The sequence below is a fragment of the Carassius auratus genome, unplaced genomic scaffold (genome assembly GCF_003368295.1).
Source record: "Carassius auratus strain Wakin unplaced genomic scaffold, ASM336829v1 scaf_tig00017026, whole genome shotgun sequence".
NCBI lineage: Eukaryota > Metazoa > Chordata > Actinopteri > Cypriniformes > Cyprinidae > Carassius > Carassius auratus.
In genome coordinates this window covers 24,439-49,225 of record NW_020524730.1, presented here as the reverse complement: position 1 = coordinate 49,225, position 24,787 = coordinate 24,439, and the positions used below count along the sequence as shown (strand labels likewise).

The 24,787-nt window shown below is 37.5% G+C and overlaps 1 protein-coding gene across 5 annotated transcripts in view; it reads left to right on the top strand.

The window, feature by feature from the left end:
* LOC113075386 (protein diaphanous homolog 2-like) overlaps window positions 1-24,787 on the top strand; it is a 335,815-nt gene that overhangs the window by 296,856 nt on the left and 14,172 nt on the right. The window lies entirely within an intron of this gene.

The window sequence follows — 24,787 nt, the reverse complement described above, 5'->3', positions numbered from 1 at the left end:
ATGAGATTGTGGCTGTTTTGAGTAAATTCCTAGTGCAGTGATTTACTGCTTTTTTGATAGCTATGATCAGTGGACCATTGCCGTTTCCGTTGCCACTCATTCAACTTCACCCGCCTCGTCTCACTGCGTGTAGCCTTGATTTGGTAGCCTAATAGTTACACCGCCTGATCTTCAAGGCTCATTTACTTGTGCACATTAAAGATGCACACAATTGTATACCACTTAAATAGCAGAGTTATAATGGCATAACAGTAATAGCATTCTGTAGCAACACTGCACATTTAATCTCTCTCTCTCAGCATTGTAACCACCATGGTGGTGAGGATCTGTCAAAACAAGAGTGTAATCTCCTCACATATCTAACAACAGCATATAATAAGTCCTTAATTATAGCCATAAGACTTGTATAATGTGCTTACTGTAGCTCTGAGTCGCATATTTCGTGGAGGCTGGTGATATTTCAGTACACACCGTCTTGGATTGACACAGGTATGGTATGCCTCATCATTTAGGTGACGCTTGGGAGACAGACACACTGCTGATGCTTGAACCGAGCCACGACCTTGGATTGACTCTTAGTGATGAAGACTTACAGTTGATCCTGGATTTTAGCTACCCTTCCTCGCCATTGGTTAGGACCTAGGTAGGCCATCAGAAAGTACTGAAAGACAGAAAGTGGAAAACATTTGACATCTCAGATGTGTTAGCAATGATCTTTGTACTTTTGTACTCGTCAGTGTGTGACAGCTATCACACTCTGGCTCTGGTTTTCAGACAGTTTCTACACAAGATCCATTCAGCCAGACAAAACAGATTTCTACTATTATTGGCATTAGATGTATCTACATTACAATCACTCAGTGAGTCATGTGGAACTGTGCCACAGTTTAAGTTAAGGACACCTATTTCTATTTTGCATGTTCGGTCCCACTTTATATTAAGTGGCCTTGACTATACATCCAAAAATAAGTACAATATACTTATTGTGTTCATATAGTATTGCAAAACACTTTTGCTGATTATGAGGTGGGGTACGGGTAAGGTTAAGGACAGGTTTGGTGGTAAGGGTGGGTTAAGGTGTAGGAGATGGGTCAACAGTGTAATTATAAATGTAGTTACAGAAATGAATTACAGATGTAATTACATGCAGATATTTTTTTTCGATATGATACGATCATTTATCAATATAATAAAAAATATGTGTATTTTTATTTGCATAAGTGAATATAGTCAATTCATTGATTCAACCTCTCTAACACTCACTCCTATTCATCCAAACACCGCTGAGATCTTTATGTGATAATGTGGAACAAAAGAAGCTCTTTTGTTCCGTATAAATGATTAATTTAATTGAGAGCAGTGCAGTGCAGTCCTGGTGTCTCAGGTGGCTGTGCTGTTGGCCTGCGCTTGCATCATCGCTCTGGAAAGGCTGCTAGTGTTCAGCACACCGCCTCTGTGCTGCAGGAAGCAGATGCTGAACCTACATTCTCAAACTAGGCCCCCTCGAAAAGGGCAGAAGAGTCAAAATTAGGAATCTTCCTCCAATCTTCCACCATCTGTTAGCTGTGACTCTTATATCTTGGCCACGTGTGTGTGTGTGTGTGTGTGTGTGTGTGTGTTTGCGAGAGTGAGTCTGTCACACGGAGATGCAGGGAGAGCTGCCAGAAGGCAGCCCAAAAATGATAACCATGAACAAGGCATTTTCCAATGTAGTGATTAAAATGATTGAGGACAGTGGCGATCTCATTCATCTCACAGCAAGGTGATGGGGGACGGTAGGGTGTGTGTGTGTGTCTGTGTGTGGTGCTGGGCAGATCTAGAGAGGACTGTGAAATGGGACTGGCATGTGGAGAGAGGAAGAGAGATGCAGGAGAGCATTGCCCACAGGGGTGCTGCTCTTTTGACTGTTTGTGAAAAAGACAGGGAAAGTTTCAGGCTGTTTTTCCTGAGACACCATCTGACCTTCTTAAATACTATAGAGACCCTGAGAAAGATATGTATTCTTTTGTTTCATTTTCTTTGCTATTTACCATTTTTAAGCTCCTATTGGTGAATAATAATCCATTATCATTTGGTCTGTGTGCAAAATGTGGCCTTCATTTTGGGATCATTTTAATTTTGTCCTGAGCTCTGAAAGCGTTTCCCTATAATTATATTTCTTGTACTGTGACACAAGGTTGGCAGAGGTACTGTAACTGTGTATGCTATCAATGTAGACGCCAACTACTTGTTATTACATCACCGTTCCCTTTCACCAAAAACAGGAAGTCATTAGTCCACCTCCACTTGTTTTTTATAAGGGCCCACTTAGGTTTATTTTGAGTGAAAGAGCAGTGGTTCTAACTGAAATCCTTGATTATTTTTTCCTCCTTCTGTTTGAAACCACACAGCAAGAGACACACTTAACCCAGTCTGTTTCTCCTAAATTTGATCTCATGTGCCCCTGAAATGTCTTTCAAAGTGGCCCCAAAAAGTATTTGGACAAGTAGGGTTACTTTTAAAAATGACTGAATATTATTGGATGAGATAACAAAATGTCAAACCAAATGGCATATGGTTTAAAGACAGCACAAGTAGACTTTTTAAGCAAAAGATTGAACAAAAAGATGTTTGTTGGGTTTAAATGACAAAGCAACAGATGTATTTCTTGGTGAATGGTTTTTAATGGTGAATTAAGCATATTTAACTGCGTTCCGTGAGGTCTGCTTAATGACACAGACCATCAGTGAGCATCTTTGTGAGCAAGAATATATAGTGTTAATATATAATTAGGATGTTAATGGCAAATTCTGCCAAATTTTGGTGCACAGATGGCATAGCCTCTTAAAGCTGAGCATAGAGATAGGAAGCATTTTAATAAATGACACTGCTGCTCTTGTTAACCTGCCACCGTGGGAGTTAACCTACAGTCATGACCCGTTATATTTTAAGCCCGACCCCTAGTTTCATTTGCTTACTCTCTGTGCCCCTCACATACATCGTTTACAGCCCAGAAGCTGTTATCTATTAAGCACTGTATCTGTGTTTTTAATGAGCTTCTCTGTGTGTCTGTGGTCATGTGATTTCACAGTTGAAGGTGAACAGAGAATTAAATGTTAAATAATACAGAATCTAATCTTGTTTGATGTTGTGCATGTATTGCAAAAAGTCTTTTGCACTTTTCAGTATTATATACAAATGATATATTTGTACAGTATTATATACAAAGTTTGGGAAACCCTTGCAGAATCTGTGAAAATGTGAATCATTTTAACAAAATAAGAGAGATACTACTAATAGTATTACTAATAATACATGCTAAATGCCTGTTATTTTTTTATTTAGCACTGTCCTGAATAAGATATTGTACATAACATATGTTTACATTTAGTCCACAGCACAAAAAAAATGCTGAAATTATTAAAATAACCCCATTCCAAACGTTTGGTAACCCTTGGTTCTTAATACCGTGTGTCGTTACCTGGATGATTTTTTTTTTTTTTTTTTTTTTTTTTTGTGATGGTTGTTCATGAGTCCCCTTGTTTGTTCTGAACAATTAAACTGAGAACTGTTCTAAAGAAAAATCCTTCAGGTCCTACAGATTCTTCAGTTATTCAGCTCCTTTCGCATATTTGAACCCTTTCCAGCAGTGACTGTGTGATTTTGAGATACATCTTTTCACACTGAGGAAAATTGAGGGACTATTTAACTATTTAAAAAGATTCAAACGTTCACTGATGCTCCAGAAGGAAACGAGAAAACTTTTGAACACAAAGATGTCCAAATTTGTCTTATTTTATTGAAATATAATTTTTTTCCCATTTAGTTCTGCTCTTTATAAGCAACAGAAGATACTTTTATGTTTCCCGGTACACAAATTAAGTACAATTTACCTTGATCTTCAAATTCCAAAAGTTTTCACCCCCCAACTCTTAATGCATCTTGTTTCCTTCTGGAGCATCAGTGAATGTTTGAACCCTTTTTTAATATTTGGTGTTTGAGTCCATCAGTTTTCCTCAGTGTAAAAAAATAGATCTCAAAATCATACAGTCACTGCTGGAAAGGGTTCAAAGATGCTGGAAAACTGAAGAATCTGCAGGACCTTAAGGATTTTTCTGAAGAACAGTTTAACTGTCCAGAACAAACAAGGGACTCATGCACAACCAAAACAGAAAGACAGTAGTGAATCATCCAGGTAACAGCACACATTATTAAGAACTAAGGGGTTACCAAAACTTTTGAATGGGGTTATTTTAATAATTAAAAAAATAATAATTGTCTTGTGGACTATATGCAAAAATCTTTTATGTAATATATCTTACTCAGGATTGAGATTGACAACATTGACTAGTTCATATTTCTGCCTTTTAATGCCTGAATACACCGAGTTCTTGTTTTGTTCTTAATGATATAGAGGTAGATTGACTCCAGAGAGACAGTGACAGTGACTCCAGAGTAGAGCCTCTAATGGCAACTTTTTAAAGACCACAGTGCTGTAAGAAATCGCTCCTCCGGTCTCATCCACCACTGAGTTGTAATTGCCACACATGCTGCTCTGTCAGAGCCTATTTGCCTCTCACACACTGCAAAGTTTTTTTTTTTTTCTTCCTCTGTTGTTCATTTTTATGACACTTCTCCAATTATAAATTACATTAGTCTGTGTACAGGTTGAGCATCTGTTTCAGCCCTGTTTGGTTCGTCTCGTAGGGAAAAGGACTGACCTGCTCAGAGGTGCTTCAGAATTCAGATCACCAGCTGGTCTCCATATAGCGTCTAATAAGGGCGTTGTGTTGTCTGGCACAGCAATGTGTTGCTTGCATGAATTCTTAGCTCTAGCAGAAGCCGAGTGTGAGCGTCTGTTTGTGTGTGTGTGTGTGTGTGTGTGATATCTGCTCAGTGGTAACAATGCTATCATTGTGTCTCTTTATCAATCGTGCATATTTGCCAGGATTCTCATGTATCAACCAGCTTAGTCCTCTTTGATAACTTAATCCCTTCACAATATCTCCTTATCTTCCATCAGTTAAGAGTATCTTCACTACTATCTAATGTTATAGTCTCTTTCTTTCTTTTGTGGAAATATTCAAATGCCTTTGCTTTCCCATGTTTGAGGATCTTAGCTTCCATATAGCTTGTTAGCTTTATTTCACACGAATGGCTTTGTAGCTGCCATTTGATTAAAACACATAAATAGAACAATACATAATAGGAGTTTTATTTCATATGCTTTTTGCCGATATAATTCATTTAGTAGAATAAATTTCTCTCCATTGCAAACTGAAATGTTGTGTTATGCAAGTCAACATATAAGAAAATGCTAGCACTTATTCAGCGTATAAAGGGCCATGCAGTTTCTGTCACATACTTGCATCTCAGTAACACAAGGATCACAGGAAGAAGCTTGTCAGTTCCAAGTTACAATTTGCGCTAAAAGTATATCGCAGAGATTTGCTCTAACACCATATCTGCCTAGTGCCTAGCTTTTCATCGAGACAGAGGGGATGTAAGGAGATAAGATTTTCTCTTCCTCTAATTCCCTTATTCACTTTGACTATGTCTTAAAGTGGATTGTTAACTCTTTCTTACGCTTCAGAGTAAAAGAGAAAGTAGAGACGGTGAGCATTCTCAGAGGGAGGCTTTCAACTGCTGCCGTGCCACAGGTTCAGCTGCTGCTCTCCTGGGAATGCAACAATACTTTCATTTTCCAAATTTACTTCATGAAACATTGCAGCAATTATAACATAGGCTCTGCTTTGCTAGCTAACGATAAAAGACACAGTTGTAAACGTCACGATTTCCATAAGTCTAAGGAATGCAAAGCACTAAAACAGCAGCAAAGTTCCCGGTCAGTATTGTTTGATATAGCTCCCATTCATTGTAGGTACTAATTCCAAATGATTGTTCCAAATATAGGCTTCATATTGGGGCGTGTGATCGTTTGAGGCCCCCGCACCTCCCCTCCCTTTTTTAAATTGGATTTTGAAAATTGAAGAGCAGACATAAAACAGCAGTTATGGCTAATCTCGCATGGCAGCGTGAGGCCTTTCTCGGGATCATCCTGGTGAGGATATATATGAGCTAATCAAGCAGGCCTGTACACGTGTGAGCACATACCGGCTGATGAGGCATTATCAGTTCCTTTTGGGATCGTTTCTGTTCAATGGTGCTCTGGTGTTCCAGCTTACCTCACCCAGAAATCTAATTAAAGGTAAAAAAGAATGCATCTTACTGCTGCATTTATCAAATTGTAATTATTTAAAATGCAATGGCATTTACTATTTAGTTACTATTTAGTTACTATTTGTTGCTTTAATGGTGATGAACACACTTCTCACATTCTCAGTTTTTTTTTTTTTTTTTTAATGTTACCTTTAGGTAGATAACAGCTTGAAAAATTACACCTTTGCGCTTTCCTTAAGCATTCATAACAGTACCATAAGAGTACATATTACTACCCTAAGGGTACATATTTCTACACTAAGGCACTAATATGCACTCTTAGGGGAGAAAAAGGTGTCCCTTTGGGGATACTGCCCCAGTGACAAGCTGTTGTACCCTTAAGGTACAATTTTGACACATTTTTTTCTGACAGTACAACAATCTCATTTCAGTCCCTCCAGAAAAACGTGGATTATTTTTGTGATTGTTGCGGGCAAAAATCCTTGATTTTGTGGCAGGTTTTCTTAAAAAAATCGATGGAATATGCGGGATATGTTTGCTATCTTATGCGATGAAATTGCCGGAACTTGCAAAAACTGCGGTTTGATGAAAAAGAGAAAAAAGGTCCTTCACCCTGGTTTCACCGCGGGCTTCACAGATGAAGTTCACGTCGCGCAATTACGTCACTTCATAAGGTTCCCATTGTGAGATAATGGCGATTTACTTGTGTGAAGTAAACGCAAAATGATGTATGTGACTTTTTTGCAACGAAAATTATTTTTATTATAAATTAATGCTACCTCCGCATATTTTGCTTCCTGAAATCGGCAATTTATGCGGCGAAAGCGCGGCATATTTGAAAAAATGCGACCCCCGCATAAATATGCGGCCCTTGGCTGATTATGCATTAAATCAGGCGGTCGCATAATCACGTTTTTCTGGAGGGACTGTCATTTGTACCCATGAAGGGACAACTTTGTGCCTTATGTTGCTTTTTCACTAGATGGTATGGCTTGGGTCGGCTTAGTTTGCGTTCTCACTGCAGTTTAGTACCGCTTTAGAGTGGATGTAATTAAATACATGTTGCTATAGTTGCTACGCCTCTACTGCCTTTAAAAATTCTGCGTCATCCTATCTGACAATCAATGAGAGGAATGTCTGTACTGCCTCAACAGACCACAAAACAGACATTATTATTATTATTCTTTTTTTTTTTTTTTTTTAAGAGCTTGTCCGAAACTGTTGCGTTCGTTCAAAAAAAAAAATAGTTGTGTTTAATCCTTGTAAGTTCAATGACGCAGGTAGTGACAATTATCTCCGATAATCAGTGATCAGCACATCACATTTTGTTAATGGTATGGCTCGCTTGGAAGCTTAGCCAAGGTGGTACTTAAAAAGTACCAGGTACTGTACACAGTGGAAAACCACCCCCAAAGTGAGCCGTGCCACACCATGCAGTGGAAAAGCACTGCAATATACCCCTAAACATGCACATTAGAATAGAAATATATACCTTAAGGTATATGTGAAACATAAAAAAAAAGTACAAAGATGCTCCTTTAAGTAGTGATGCAGCGAGACGTTGTTGTACCTCTAAATGAATTTTTTTTTTGCTTTTTATTTTATTATACATTATATGGGTTTATTACAGTATATCATTGTGACTTGTAGTTATATTGAAACACTGTCAAAACTGGTTGTTTTGACAAATGTTGGTGTAATTTTCCTTCTCTTTCTCTACTTTTTGTAAGCTTTAATCAGCACTCAAATTAATAAGTTCAGAGCTCATATCTGTTACTTTTGCAATACCAAGATAAATGTGAAAATGAAATGCAAATATGTTCTGGTTTATTTCTGGTGTTTTTGTTTCCAGTGCATATTGTTATTTGATCAATGCAATGAGATGTGAGGAGAATGTTTTGTGTAATTACTGTCAGCAGAGAGACTGTTAAACTGCAGTCTCTTGCTCTGGCTGATTTATTCATGGAAAGAAGCCATTTTCTTTGTATGTTTACTAGTTACAACGAAGAGAATGCATATGATTTAGACAGTTAAGTACCTAATTATGAGTAACCAAAGAGCAAAGCTTTTTTCTCAGTTCATATCTTCTCTTATTTTGCTATAGTAAATGACACAAGCAGGATGAACGAGTGCTTTGGCATTCGCAGGGATTTGCTGAAGTCAATGCAGTCTGCTAAAGGAACTGAAGAAATGAACCCGTCTAGTTTGAGATTTTACATGTTTCTACTGCAGAACTAGTATGAAGCACTTATCTTTTATAACATGCAATTTATGTATATAATACCATTTATCTCTTAATTTTTTCCCCAGTCTCTATTCATGACAATCTAATTCCTGTCACGTATGAAATAAAAACCTATGTTGCCCTTGGATACAGGTCTGTATCACATCTGATTATGAATGCTTCTTTTGTATTGAAGCTACTAAACCTGTAAGTAATTCATTACAGAGATGCGTCTTTGCTAAAACATTGAAATGAATCTATTCAGCCCTTCAAGCATCTTTGGAAGAGTTTACTCATAAATACATTTTTTTTTGTACATTTTTCCATGTCTTTCACAGAGCGTATGTAATGAATGGAAGGCTCGCTAAGTAACCTCTCTCAGGTCAACTGGAAAGTAGATAATAAAAAGCAGAGGAAAGGTAATTAGGAAAGTAAGTGGGTTAATGCGCTTTGGCTCTGAATTGCAGCGGTTAATGTTAATGAGAGGAGCCGGAGAGACTCGAAGATCCCTCATTGCGCAAATGAATGTCACCAAGTGCACAAAATGGCTGCCTCGAATGGAAATGGGGTTTGCTTATTTTCTTCCTACAGCTCAGTTCTTCACCAGCACCTGCAGAAGGTGCCGAGCTCCATTTAGATTAATGCGGCTCCCATGCTGGTGGCATCTGGAGCGGCTCTTCCTGTGTAAACAACCCCAAGTAGCTCCGGACTGCGCGTCCAATCAATCTCCCTTTTTCCCGATGATCTCTGCGGACGAAACATGTCGACTTTCACATCTCTTCCGCGTCTCTTCTTTTAAAATCCTCCGTTTTCACACGGCTCGCAGACCTCTGCTAGTTACATAAATAAATGTGCTGAAAGTCTAGGTGTTTGCGGGCTACTGCTATCATTTTCGATCCTTTGAAAGCATTTGAAGCGTCTCTCTCAGATGCGTGTTTGGAGAATAGACGTGAGTGTTCTTTTGTGCAGGTTGAAGACAGGACTTTTCAAATGTCTGTTTACTGGGCAGGCATCAAGCTTGCCGGCGTGCGCTATGGCTCTCCCTGCAGGGGCTTGATGATATATTTATGGATTTTTTACTCTTTTTCCCTGGCCTTAATCAAAGTGCAGGCATTGAACATGTCAAGGTTGTGTCAAACCTTTTCACCGCTGAGACACTGCCTTGTCAGAGAGAGGTTTTAGCTGATCCATAGCACTCTGGATGAGCATAATGAGAGCCGATTCGTTAGTGCCAAGATGCTCGAGTAGTTCTTGCAGTTTTTTTTTTTTTTATTTCAGGGAGAAAATGTCTTATGTAGTTGATACTACCACTGTCAGCCTGTGCTGAAGAATACAGTTATGGTAAGTGGATAGATTTATCCGTTTGTTAGTGTTTTTCTCTGTTCAGTCGACGGGGGCTACAGTTAGGAGGGAAGCCACATTTAGCTGCGGCATCGATTTCATAAAAGGTTGCACAGTGGGAAGCAGGTAGCCTGTCAACCTACGTTCTCGCCATCTCAAGAGCCAAAGTAATTGAGCTTCCCTAGACATTTAGTTATTGTAAAGGACACAATAGTCGAGTCCGTCCAGCCAGTTACATATCCGTCATCTGAAGCATTTTACCACCACAAGCTTGCTTGTTTTCCTTCTCTGTCTTGTATTGAAAAGGAGTTGCTATTTGTGTGTAAACTATGTGGCTTGTGAAAGGCTTGTTTTTTTATATTGAAAGCAGCTGTCAGACAGATGATGCCTGGGCGCAATCCACATTTTCATTTGTACTTGTGTCTCTCTGCAGCTCTCTGGCACCGAGAAGGTACAGGTTTTTGAAATTAGATATCAACTTCCCCAGAGCCGGGTTAGAAACGCGGGAGCAAGAAATTAAGTGACAGTGAGATAGACAGATTGACGGGTTGATATAGTTTGCTTGACAGATGGTTCTACATGAATATGCCAGTGGAACAATGTTTAAAGAGGGAAGAGGAGGAGATGAGCGATGGATGGATGGATGGAAGAGTGAGAGAATCTAGAATTTTGAGAGAATTATGGGGAACTGGTTGTAAGACACTTTGATACTCACAGGTATAAACACATGGCTTTGGGCGATTCATCAGCTGTCAGTGCCCAGCCGGCTGGTGTGCAGTTATCTAGGGCATAAAGGCCCTTCGCTTTCCCTCTTTTTTTTTTTCTTTTCACTTAATGGGCACAAAGCCAGCAGGGAAAAAAGCATTAATTTTCCACAATGTTGCCACATCATTACAGTAGGCACTTTCCATTAATTGCAAAATATATATTTGTAATGCATTAAAGCCACAAGTGTTTTTTTTTTTTTTAAATCAGAATTATGTAACATAAAATTCACTTAGCATGGAAAGTAACTAGTTTTGAATGCTGAGTGTCTTATGCATTAACTCCACACACCTCCCTAAAGTGGTGAAGTGGCTATATCCAAAAAAGGAATTTGTGTAATCAATATAGTATATCAATATGCTGTATTCAGTATGTGATATTTATATTCTATTTCCTTATGCAAAGTTTTGATTTTGATTATATATATATATATATATATATATATATATATATATATATATATATATATATATAAAATTGTTAATTAAATCTGAAACATATTCATATTTTTCGTTTATGTTTGAAAATATTTCTTAATTTCATATATGTTAAGCTTATATAATATTTTGTGTGACCTCATTCTAAGGTTGAAAGTATAAATTTTTCTGAAAGTTATGTGCGTCCTTTCATTGGCCTTTTGTCTGAATGGCTTCATTGACTTCATTCTGTTTGTGGAAAGTTTTTTTTTTTTTTTTTAAAGCATCACCTCAGGGTTTCTCATGTCTTTAGTTTAATAGAAATCCACAACCTTGGATCAGCAGCATTATATCCTTGCATATCCTCAACTTTGTGTGAAGTCGTCACTCTCTCACAACATCATATAAAATTAGCAAAGGCCAGTGCCATGTGCAGGGCATGTGCTGTCACCAATACTCAAGCATTGCCTTCAGTTACATTTAAACTCAAATGTTTTGGCCTTGAGAATCTGTTATGTGAGGATTCTTTTACTGTTAGGTGCTGAATACTGTAGGAAAGACCAAATAAATGCATCGCTTCCATCACTGTCAGAACTATCCAGCATCCAGCAGCACTCAAAGTTCCCATCCAAACGGAGAAGCGTTTCACTGTATACGCATACAATTTGTATCGTATAAGCGTTTCATCCCAGAGTGGATAAATCTGAAAACGCCGCCCTTGCGTTTTCGTCTGGACAGCGAATCTGTATATTTTACCCCAGCCCACATCTCATGCCTAGTTAGACACCGCTACATGACGTAACAGAAACAAAAACATCAACAAACACTGAACGATTATCTTTTTTATTAACTAACATTAACACAGATTAATAAATATATTGTTATATGTTCATTTGTATACCGAGCGCAAGGTTTATGTGCATAGTCCAAGTCTTCTTCTGCTTTTTTAGTGTACCTCTGTGGCAGAATTACAGCGCCACGTACTGGTCTGGCATGTATACTACATTATTTTGTGGTTTCGTGTAGAGACATTTTTCTTGAGACGAGTGAAAAAAAAGACAGGATAGGGAAAGCTCTGGCTTCGTGTGGACATAGCCTAAAACATTTCACATAACTCTGTCCGCTGTAAAACACCTCTGTGCTGGAGGGATATTCACACTCTCTAAAAGTGTTTGTGTGAAGGAGCGACATGTTTCTGATCAGCCCCGGCTGGGGCAGACAGCTTTTTCACATCCCCTCTGTTATGTCACAAACAAACATTGTGTGGGCGCCAGTTTCCTGTCACTCATTAGACATTAATGATTTGCAAATCCACTTGCCTTCAGGATACGAGTCTCATTCTCCTTGTCAGTTCAACATCCTTATAAAGCTCCTCAGCTTTTGCTGGAGAAACTGAGAGATCATTCTATCTCACACTTGATTGCCAGATAATTATCAGTTAATTATTCAGAGCCTTAAATTAATTTGCTAAAAATAGTGGCTGTGCTTTCTTGTCTCCAGTGGAGACTGTTCCATTATTCCAGCGCGCTCTCCTCTCCCCAGACTTGACACGGGTCGGGTGTAGATGTATGACGGGGTACCGTAAATATGATTTTCATTTGTATCATGTCTGCACTTAATCTAATCAGAGAGAGCCCGCACACAAGAGAAATGTCCCTTTTATAGCCAGCAGGGTGCATGCAGAACTCTATACTTAAATTAGCTGATTATTACTCATTGGACCAGCTGTGAACATGAGCCTTTATAGATTGCTACAGCCTTTATTCACAATACACTGTATGCATTGCATCATGAGCTATTATGTTGTCGTCATCATGTTGTGCTGCCAAAATTAGCATGGAGAGATCAAGAGAGCAGGGGGACTGTTGACAACTAATAATCATATATGTATTACTTATCTAATGAAATGTAATTATTTATATTTATATAAACACAACATGTATTAGCCATTTTATATTATTATATATTATTGCTGCTGAAAATTCAGCTTTGCCATCAAAGGAATACATTACTTTAAAAAGATATTAAAATAGAAAGCAGTCAAATATTACTGTTTTACTATATTTTTGATTATATAAATGTGGCCTCAGTGAGCATAAGAGACATTTATTTCAAAAGCATATGATAAAAGAGGGGGTCAAATCAGATCGGTCAGTGTTCATTTGCAGATAATTAGAATAGCCAAATATTGGGCATTTAGTTGCCGGACTGATGCATCACGATTATGTAAGTAGTTCAAGGTCCACCTAGCTCTACACAGGTTCTTCAGTAGATTTCTTTTTTGTGGACACTTCATTAAGCTGAAAATCCTGCGAACAAAGAAATGTTTTAGTGTTCCTTTAATGGAATTCGTTGGCTTGAGGAATCGAAATGTTCCTTCAGCTCTTCACACTGGTGTGACCCGCTGTTAGGCTGAAGACTGGGAGGATGATAAGGATATTGAATGGAGCTGTTGCCTGTCAAAGCACCCTGCTGCTTCAACAGGAAGAGACTGATCAATACTACACTCTCTCTCTCTCTCTCTCTCTCTCTCTCTCTCTCGGTGTGTGCACATGTAACAATCTCACAGAGGCTGGCAAACATCCTGAGGATGAGTTGCCCAGCCTATCCAAATAGTTGTTCATTTGAAAGTGTCGGAATTGATTTCCTTGGAATAAATAAATAGGCTCTCATTAAAGTAATAACGACCACAATATCAGGAATGAAATGAAATAAAATAGAAAACAAAAAGGAGAAAGGTTCGCTTTGCAGTAAAAGTGCTCAGCATCGATCCAATTTGTGCAGAGCTAAAAGCATTTGAGTGCTTAGACCAGCTATTTGTACAGAAGTTTTATATGTTCAAATTAAAAAAAAAAAAAGAGAGAGAGACAACCTTCAATTCTACTGACATTTAAAACACTTAGTTGTCTGGAGGCGTACTTCAGAGTCAGCTCAGCATGGAATCCATCAGAACAATCCTACAAGTCTTGATTACAGGCATGCTCAGGAAATATATTAAACACCCTCCTGAGTAACACTCGCATGCTCATTTGAACCACAATCACTGATGGAAAGGTAAAATGGGGGGTATACCTTATTAGACTATTGCTTTTTACCAGCTAGGCAAGCTTGTGCTACCATTAACGTGCTTAAACCCACACATTTCTTCTTTTTCTTCTGTCTTTCTCCCCTTCTGTCTCGGTGATTTACCTCACATTATTACTATCTCTCTCTCTCTCTCAAAGCAGCCTGGTGTATGCCAATGTGGTTTTCAATTAAAATGAAGAAGCCTGCAATTGTTCTCATTTCAGTAAGCTGTATGATAGCAATCGCTGAATCCAGTTGCGTAATTCGTGTAATCACATAGCAGTTTGTTAGCGGTGATAAACTGCTAGCAGGTGAAGGCATGCTGAGAGATACACTGAGAGGAGGCACCTATAGCATAACCAGCATCTTGCTTGAGGGATTCTATCAGGTGCACATGGTACATGGCTATAGGATAGAGTTGTCACAATCTGTAAAACAGCACCTGTTACAGATCTAGAGTAGTATGCATTAGTTGTGCCTCTGAAGGACACAGAAGGTAGTGTCATTTCAATGGTAGTATTCAGTTGTATAACTTCATGAAAGATGTTTCTAAAATCTATAATTTAAAAAAAATATATATTTCTATAACGCCAAGGATGCATTAAAGGACTTCTTTCAAAAACATCATCAACCCCAAACTTTTGAACTTTATAATCAGGAGTGTCATGTCCTTGTGATTAAGTTTGAGCCATTATCGTTTTGAGTAAAATTTGAGCGAAATGGATAAAATGAGAATTTCTCAATATGAGTCCTTTGGCGCACGACAGAAAATCATCAACAACAACAGTAATCTTAGTAGTATTTATTGCTGTTGTACACCCAAGAACTATCAGGAAAAAAAAAAAATTACATATTTTCATTTTTGTTTCTTTATATATATTCCATTTATTTTGCTCCTCCTTCAAAAGCTTACACGGATGACTAGTAATGGGACAGGGCTCCGCTGATGCGCATTACAAATAGAGCATATATGATAGAATAAAATAATGCTTCCGCTGATGTCTTTTTTCTGTAAGTATAGTTAATCAACACATAGCGTTATATTTGGTTTCTGTATGTGCCGAGCCACAGACATGCTGTGAGTTCACCTGTAGGCATGGGATGCTGAAATCTATTCAGAGTTTTTTCAAACCTCTCTTTCCTTCTGCTTTTCACTTGGGCTTGTACCTCATACTCACCGTTTGCTCCATCCTGCAGTTTTGATGATTGTTTAGACAGCTGTCCACAAGCTCCACTTCACATGCATCTGGAAACTGGCACGAGAAGCATCAGAGACCTGTCTCACAGATCCATAAATATTTCATTTGCAGAGATGCAGAATAAATTGACAGTGAAATTGACTCTGAATCCTGCTTTTAATTTTTCAAATGAAGAGGAAGAGAGGGCCTCTCAGTGCTGATGGGACAGGGAGCGTTATGTGAGAAGAGGTCCAAGACCTCACCGGCAAGGCAAGGAAGGAGGAAGGAATTCACTTATCCACAGCCTTGCTGTTACCATCGACACATCACATTCTGATTATTGCCGGGGGCCGAGGCTTTAATTACTAGCCTGTGTGTGGAGGTGAAATTAGACCTCCAGCACTGTAGGTTAATGCGGGAGTGTAGAACACACAGCCTGCAGGAGGAGACTTGTGCTGATGCAACACATCTGATCTGCATGCAGAATTCCCTCTCAGCTGTCAGCTCCACTCACTGATAAGAGAACTGAGAGAGTCTGAGTGCCAGTGAAGGTGTGGTGTTAATATACCTAATTTCCATTTGTTTCGTGTCTGTTTGTTTGTGCCTGCTGACGCATGTCTGCGGGCCTGTGTGAGCTCTCACTTTTAGGTGTGTACTGCCACGCAGAATACGTTAACATTCGTTTTGGTTATAAACAAGTCTGGCGACTGTATTCTAGAACTGAACTTAGAGTGAACCTAGGCTATGTCAGGGGTTTTCAGACTGAGGGGCTACAATGGGGTCTGTAGAACATAAAGATTTTAAAGTATGTGTTTTAAGGCCTGCTTGATATTTTATTTAATTTAATGTATTAAACTATTTGCATAATTATTTGAAGATATTCACTGTCAAATAGAAAGTAAATATTCAAAGATAAATTTACTTTAGCACAAGGTTTATAGCATAAAATACAAGTTGAAATATTACTGTACATGCATTTAAAGTAGTTGTATAAATTATTTTTAAATTACTGTATTTTTTATATCTCCATTTATAAAGTGAAAAGTAGCTAAATAAACTCATATTTTGATTTAGGCATGATTCAAAATATTTTATTATACAGAGAATAAAGAATGTAAGACCAGTTTGGAATGACATTGGGATGAGTAAGTGATGACAGAATTTTCTATTTTAATCCTAACTATACTCTTAAGATTCTTTGTACACGTTAGAAAGACCCAGAAGCAAAGGCAAGTCAAACTTGCAAGTCAAACTTTTTTCAAGTCAAACTTTTATTGTCCACAACAAACTAACTCAGGCAGTCAGCCTTTCACTGGCCATATCAGGTGGTTGCAGATCTGGACATTAAAGGGCTCATATGACATTGCTAAAAATAACATTATTTGGTGTAATGCAATGCATTTATGCGCTTTAAGAAAAAAAAAAAAATCCACATAATATACATTATTGTTGCTCCTCTATGACCCAGCTTTCTGAAACGTGTATATTTTTTTTACAAAGCTCATCGTACTGAAAAGCATGGTGTACGCTGATTTGCCATCTATCCAGTGCATTTTAATTGGCTGAATACCTCAAGCATGTGATCAATCAATCAATCACCTTTATTTATATAGTGCTTTAAACAAAATACATTGCGTCAAAGCACTGAACAACATTCATTTGGAAAACAGTGTCTCAATAATGCAAAATGATAGTTTAAGGCAGTTCATCATTGAATTCAGTTATGTCATCTCTGTTCAGTTGAAATAGTGTCTGTTTTTATTTGCAATCAAGTAAACGATATCGCTGTAGATGAAGTGACCCCAACTAAGCAAGCCATCTACAGCGATATCGTTTACTTGATTGCAAATAAAAACAGACACTATTTCAACTGGGATGTGATGGAAATTTTACGCCCCTTACTATACTGTGATGCCATCTCCCAGCACGATGAAACAAAACCAATAAAACCACATTACAAACGAGGCATTTGTTGCATCCAATGGGGACATAATTACTGATTATCATGACTTATACGAACTTATTATAAGTAATGACAAACAAGCGCTATTCTACACTGCTCAAAACCGAGTGGCAACCTCCCACTCTCTCTTGTAAAGCCAACACGGAAGTGACTGAAACTGTAATTCATCGACTGGCCGCTTGAGGCTGGCTGCAAAAGGGAGTCAGTTCCATGGTACAGGCTATGCGCAAAACTTGCGTTTGAATCATCAGTAGCAAATTCTTCAAATATGTAAACGTACTTACAGGCTGTGAGTCAGAAGCATCAGACTGTCCTTACAAAGTTGGAACTGCCCCACTTTATAGAAACAGCCTTTGTGCACTGAAGTATTGTAAGCTACAGGTTCAGGAAACAGTCCTCGTCCTGTAAAATGTGCTGCATTTTACAGGACGAATCTGTAAAATATTTGAATATTTTGGTTGAACTGTTCTGGGGAAAAAAAGTGTTGCAAATAGTACTTAACCACTGATTTCTAGTTTCTAGCCAAACAAAGTAGTCTCACTTTCACACACAAAAAAACACAGCGTCTCCACAACATGGCAGCAGCGGCAACATTGAGAATAAAACGTACGCCTCTTTTTTCGTAAACATTTGGGCAGCATTGTGCAAATCGTCCCACTTCATGATGTAAACATGGCATGTTTAAATGAGGTGTTTACCTCTCAGACTGTACGGGCCAGAGGACAGCGTCCAGAGAAGACGCTGGCAGCTAGTAACTGGGAGACTGGGTCGACTAGATCACACAGTTGACAGAGTAGAGTAGCCAAGAGACTGACATCAAAGCACAATAATCTGGCAAAATACATCGTAACACGCAGAGAAAAATAGAGAGGAAAATCAGTGTAAAGAGGGAACAGGTGCAGTCCCAATCAGTGCGAGCGCTGATTGTGAGCGCGAACAGATGAGCATATGAAAGCACAGCAAGAAATAGAAAAGAAAAGCAAACTAGAGTCAAACCAGGCTCATGACATTAACAGTCATTTTTAAATAAAAATTATAATAATAGTTGTATACAGTATATTTTAGGAAGGGAGTTCTCAATATGAGATCTTCATATTTTCATATAGTCCTTTTGAGTTTGAAATCCCCTTTCCTATGTGATGGTGTTTTTGTCAGATACATCTAAAAAGCTACCAAGCACAACTAAAAAATATTTTTAACATATCTGGCCGTGAAGTGAATGCGACATTATCTAAGACAAGCAGTCGTCTGTCTACACCGTTGCGCAAAGGCCTCTATTTCATTTCAATTTCAGAGAGAATAATCAATGTGCCTCCCTATCTTGTGTACAATCCAGAACAGGTGAATCAGCAGAAGTATGTACCGTTCTTTTCTTTTCTGCTCAGATATTCCACAGCCACACAAAGTGAGTCATCACAATCTCTATACTCATCAGCTGCATTACTGCCTGAGCAATTACCTACTTTTCCCCTTGTAAAGAATTAGTTTCAGTCATGGCTGTTCTCATACTGTTCAAATCACTGCATTCTAGGCTTGAGTTTCTGTCAATAATATACCATTAATCAGTAGCGTACTCTCCAAATTTTCCAGAGGTACCCTAACAGGGTCTGAGCGAAGGTTTTGATTGAGTTCAGATGCTTGATTGCACGTACAGCTGCACAATATGCCATAATTAGGCATGGAAGAGGCGGCAGAGATACTATCTGACAGCCGTGGTTGTGTTGCCAGCTTTTAAGAGCAGACAGGACTGCGATGGTAGCGTCCTGGAAAGACATGTGGCGGGAAGCTTGTCCGAGGTATTTTGTTGAGCTCCATCCAAGGTGTTGTGCTAATTACTTTGGATGCTGTCCAGAAACCCTCAAAGAATTCAGAGAACTGTGACATTCAATTTGGTACAATTCAAATATTTTTCATGGTTTACAGTGAACCAAACTTTTTTTTTTCTTCTCCAGTGTTTCCATGCAACAGATAAAAACTCTTTGGTTCATGAGGTATGGGCTTCTATTATTTTTATTCATGTTTGCCTGAAGGGAAGTATCATTATTTGGCACTCCGATTGTTTCATGGAGATGAATGTTAATGAGGCAGTCCATTATTTTTACTCCATAATCTATTGAATACTAGGGATGGGTACCGAACTCTGTACTTTTAAGGGTACCGACCGAATTGCGTCTGTACTACAGAGTACCAATTCATGTTAAATCAATCAGTGCCAAATTTCATTACCTAAGAATGCATCTGGGCGCAAATGCTACAGAGAGAGAAAGAGAGAAACCTGTGATGTGATGTCACCCCTGCAACTTCTTCAAACAACTCACAAAGCAAGCTAAAATATTCTGAAGTGTGGTTAAATTTCTAGGCCCATACGGTTTCTGAAAAAAAGTGGACGGGATCGTGGGCGGGATCTCCAGAGCTGCTGTGAGAGTCACTTCTTGAGAATTTTACGGTTTCATTTGAGAAAACTAGCATTGTCATACTGCAGGGTCCCACACTAGGGGGACCGCGGGCCAGAGGAAGATGTTTGGCCCATGCTAATTTCAAATAATATGTCATGAAAATTCAAACGCAGCTCTATGCCTATCACGGTGTGAGGCAACAAAATACAATATAACTTATTATAATCAGTGATACCATCTGATACCAGTGGCCCTTGGCTTGGTATTGTTGGCAATATGGTTTATGAAATGTAAATAAAACATTTAAATGATAAAAATAAATATTACTACCAGATGTATCACTTAATTGTAGGGAAAAATATAATACAATTATTAGCCTATTAAAAATGTTTTAAAGGAATATTCACACCATTTTCATTACATGTATTAATTTCAACAGTAAACCTCAGTTTATTTGCAAAAAAAAAAAAAAAAAAAAAATCTGGGAAAAAGAAAGAAAGAAATAGTTTGCAGGGCCCTATTGTTCAAAATGTTGAAATTGAGAAATAAATGTTTTTGTAATTCACAGAGAGTAAAGTAGTGAAAAAAGATACGGTTGGGTACCTGTACCAAATTTCAGTTACCTGTACTGGTTAAAAAGTGATTTAAGAGTTATTCAGTCAGGGTGGCACTGTTCATTTTCTTGTCATAAATGATGCAAGTACACAGTAAGTGCCATTCAATGATTTAAAGAGATAGTTTACCACAAAATAAAAATTCTCTCACAGTTTATTTACCATATTTATTTACCAACACAAAACTGTCATATGGCATTATATGCCGAAACGTTTTAATTTTTGACTGAACTTCAAGGCTTGATTGATGTATGTGTGTGTGTGTTTGTGTATATATATATATATATATATATATATATATATATATATATATATATATATATATATATGTATATGTATATTAGGGCTGTAACGATATGCAATATGAAATCAAATTGCCATACGCAGGTCCACGAACCTGTATCGCGATGTGAGAAGGCACAATCGCGACACACCCCTCCTAGAGTTATCCTTCCTGTCCAGATCCAATCCAATCCACATTTTTTAATTACTATAAGTATTATTTGAAGTTAACATTATAAAATACGTTTGAAGGAGTCTTTCTTGTAACCTTTCCCTCTCAGTGACACTTACTGAACGGCTCAATATGCAGCTCATTATGCAGGCCTTTGTCTTCTCAGGTGTAAATCACAATGATAATTCATAATAGTTGACGCCTACTCTCATATGACTTTTACCAACAAAAAATGTCTTTATATCAATATATTGTTTTCTGTGAGTGAGTAAACAAGATGATATTCACATAATTTAGAAAGAAAAATTCTAGGCTACAAGCTCCAGTTCTCAAAAATCCCGGGAACCAGCTCTTAATGTTTTTTTTTTAATTTATTTATTTTTTTGCCTTATTCAAGTGTTTTAACATTTTTAGTTTTTCACTAACCACGCATAACATTTTTTTGTTCTCAAAAACACAATCATGTACATACATGCATTTCACATTATTATAGCCCAGTTTGTGCTGATTACAGTAAGATTAGACTTTACCCATTTACATATTTATAAGAAACTGAAAAAAGCACATATGTCAGGGCATGACAAAACTTCTCCAGACCCCAAAAAAAATACCCTTAGACTCCAGAGGGTTAATAAATTTTTTTTGTTTTTTTTCCTCAAAATATCTTTTGAATTGTTTTGTCAAAGCCCATACATATATACATATATATGTGTGTGTGTGTATATATATACACACATGCCATTAGTTGTCCATAAAAAAGAAAAAAGGATGCTTTTCCACCCCATTCTGCTTGGCCGAGTGCTCTAAAGCCATGAATGCAGTCCCTGTTGCTGTCCTGGTGAGATTCGGTCATCTTCCACTCCAAGCTAAGGTGGGATGCATATAGTTTGGCTGTGGGGCTTGAGGGGGAAAGACAATCCACACTAAAAGCTTAGTTGCTGCCTTTCAGCATAGAGCCAGGAGGCACATAGAAAAGCATTAAATAAACATTAATGGAAGTGGGTTAGGGGAGATTTATTAAGGGGGCTTTTTGGCCTTGCCTAAGGGAGCCATGCACCATTTTATTCACTCATACAAGCACACAGGTAAACAAACAAGGTAATTTATTGCAGTCTTCAGCGCTGGTAGTGTTCGGAATCTACTTTCTGGTCATTTTTTAGAATAAGACAATTGTTTTCTCAATGTTTCACAGAATTTTAAACATTTATCATACTGAATGGATGATGTGCAGAATCTCTTCTCCAGGCTTCTCTGTTGGAATTTCATTAAAGTAGTTTTATAACGTAAAATACGAAAGAGGATTGGGTCCAAGCAGTAATAAAAAAATAAAACCATCTCAAGATGAATGTCATTGTAATGTGAGATTAAACTCAGTAAATTTAAAAATAAAATAATGCTGCAAAAGAAAATCATGTTTCGAGAAAAAACTTGTTAAATTTAGAGGAAACAAAACTCTAAAATGTTGAGAATAAACTAATTAAATTACGAGAAAATTGTATTTTGAGAAAAACTCATTCAACTTTGATGAAAAATCAAAATAAAATGTTGAGAATAAGCTAATTAAATTTCATTAATGAAGTGTAAATAAAATGTTGAATATTTCAAGAGTAAAGTCTAAATAAAAAGTTGAAAATAAACACATTTGTGTCATGTTCTTTTGAATGTTTCAATAATTGTCTGCAGTGGCATTGGAGCTCCTGAAAGTAGTCTGACATGATCAACTAGAGTTTGAGTCTCATTTTTATGAATTCACTTGCTATTTAGGATCTTTTTCTATTTTACATAGAACGAAAAGAATGTAGCTATCTGTACTGCCATTAATGGCAATGCTGTATGGTTTTAGTTCAGGGCCCGAGCTGTTTGCACTGAGTGAAAATAGCAGAAGATATTGTTTACACTATAAGTACATTAGCCATAGAGGCTATTTTACACTAAGTGAAAAATGTGATTCTATTTATTCTATGTAAATTAGCAGATCTTTGCAATAGCATAAATAGTCATTAGATGCTCTTTATTTTTATAAATTGTGACAGATACTATTTGCACCTCAGTATTTTTGTACATTTACAGGATGCAATAAAACAGAGTGTAAATTATTTTATTTATTAAAATGATATAATAGACACTAACTTATTGGGACAACAAGTCCTCCCTATTTTCTACCTACCCAATTAATAAATCATTATTAAACACTCGTTAGCCAATTGATAACTCAAAAAAACAGAGAGTTTAATCTTGTTTTATTATGACTTTAATCTCGAGATGGTTTTATTTTTCTTATATGGCTTGGCCCTAATCCTCTTCCTTGATGAGGTAATGAGGTTAAAGGGAGTTTTTACACTTTTTGCTATCCGTTCTGTATAGAGAAATATGGGATGTTGCTGGGGAAACTTGTGTTTCTGGAGAGAGAGAGACAGAGAGAGAACCAACAGACGGCGAATAATGTTTTATCCAGGAACTTCACTCCACCCCAGCATGTGAAGCAGAGGTGACATAGGTGACAAAGAAGTGTGAAGATTGTACTTTGAAAGTTCTTACAGAGGTAACAGAAAAGAGCGAGATTGAGGCAAAGAAAAAGCAAGAAAAAGAGTTGAAAGAATTGCTTTTGGAGGAGAAGCCGGGACTGATATTGGACTGTGCATGTCAGCCTTTGTCAATGTGACAAAATCTATGATGTGGAAATAATAGCCAGTGAGGGCTTGGCCCAGTCCAGTGGAACTATGTAAGACTGTGATGAGCTGTTGTCAAACACACCCACATATACTCAAAAACTTTCTTTCAGGTACAGGCAGTATTTTTGTCACTGTATCCAATTGAGACTAAACCACAAAGCTCTGTTGCTTTGATTTTGCTATATCCACATTCCTCATCTTAAGCAGAGCTTGCTCAAATACAAGATATTAAAGTATGTGGGGCTGAAAACATTACACAACCTGTTGAGGATTTTTGCTTCATTTTTCGGCTTGAAAGAAATAGGAAGTCATTTTGCACTTGTCAAAAGAGCTCATAAAACTCAGCCCCAAGGACAAGGATGTGTGCACATTCAGAAACTATTGCAGGTATTCAGACTCAAACACAGTTTCCACTTGGGCTTTTAGGGCTCCCGCGGTGAATGGCTGGGATTGTGAGAATAGAGTACAGTTTGTGTAAGCCGTAGCAATATAATAGGTCAGCACTGAGTATACACTATCCCTTATATTTGTCTCATGCTCTTCTTATTGTAATCTTTACTCACCATCACAGGCACATATGGCACATATAATTATTTTTAACGGATGGGTGAAATGGAATGATAAAATGGGTTAAATGAGGTAATACAATGATAATTACCCCAGCAATCAATGTAATTTATTTATTGTTTTATTATTATTTTATTTTTTTTACTACGAAGTTATGAAAATTTCATACATTTTGAAATCTGTTGAATTAAATTTTTTTGTTGAAATGTTAATTTTTATGTAAAATATTAAGGAGAGTCACAGAAGATTGATGCATTTATATCCAAATTAGGTTTACATTTTATCGTGCAATAACTGTTACATTTTCAAATTTACAATTTTCTGCTTAACACCTTAATATATCGCATAAAAGTCCTTATATGCATGTTGAACAAGAATTCAACCTTTTTTACTGCACTTGATGAAACCTCAATAATTTAGCTCTTTACAGGCTGAAATGATGTTTTTGCACCTCTAGTGTCACCAAATGCATTTGTAATGATAAATAATGATCATTTTCATGCAGGTTTCCTGAACTCTCTGCCCATCTGCTATTAGTTGGACAAACAGATAGTCCATCCCCAGATTAAGTGTTTCGGTCTTGGCATGGTGGTCAAACTCAAACAAACAGAACAATATTTTGATAGTGTTGCAGAGCCACAGTATTTATACTTTATGGGGAAATTAATCTACAACTGGCATTTTTGACTCTACATATTCTTTATAAGGGAAACACTTCAGCTTTAATGATAAGGCAAATCCTTTCCTTTGAGTTCAATTCCTCATCAGAAAACAAGAAGAATAGAATTTGATGGTTCCATTCAACCTGTTGTAGAGAGATGTTTTGGGGACAGTATTCCTATCCTATAATGACTGTTAAACAATCTGACTCACATCTGAGCGGTTGATATGAACTGCTTGAATAAAATGCCATGCATGGCTTTTATATAGCTTCTCTGTTCCTTCAAAAGGCCAGACTCTGGCCATCAGCAC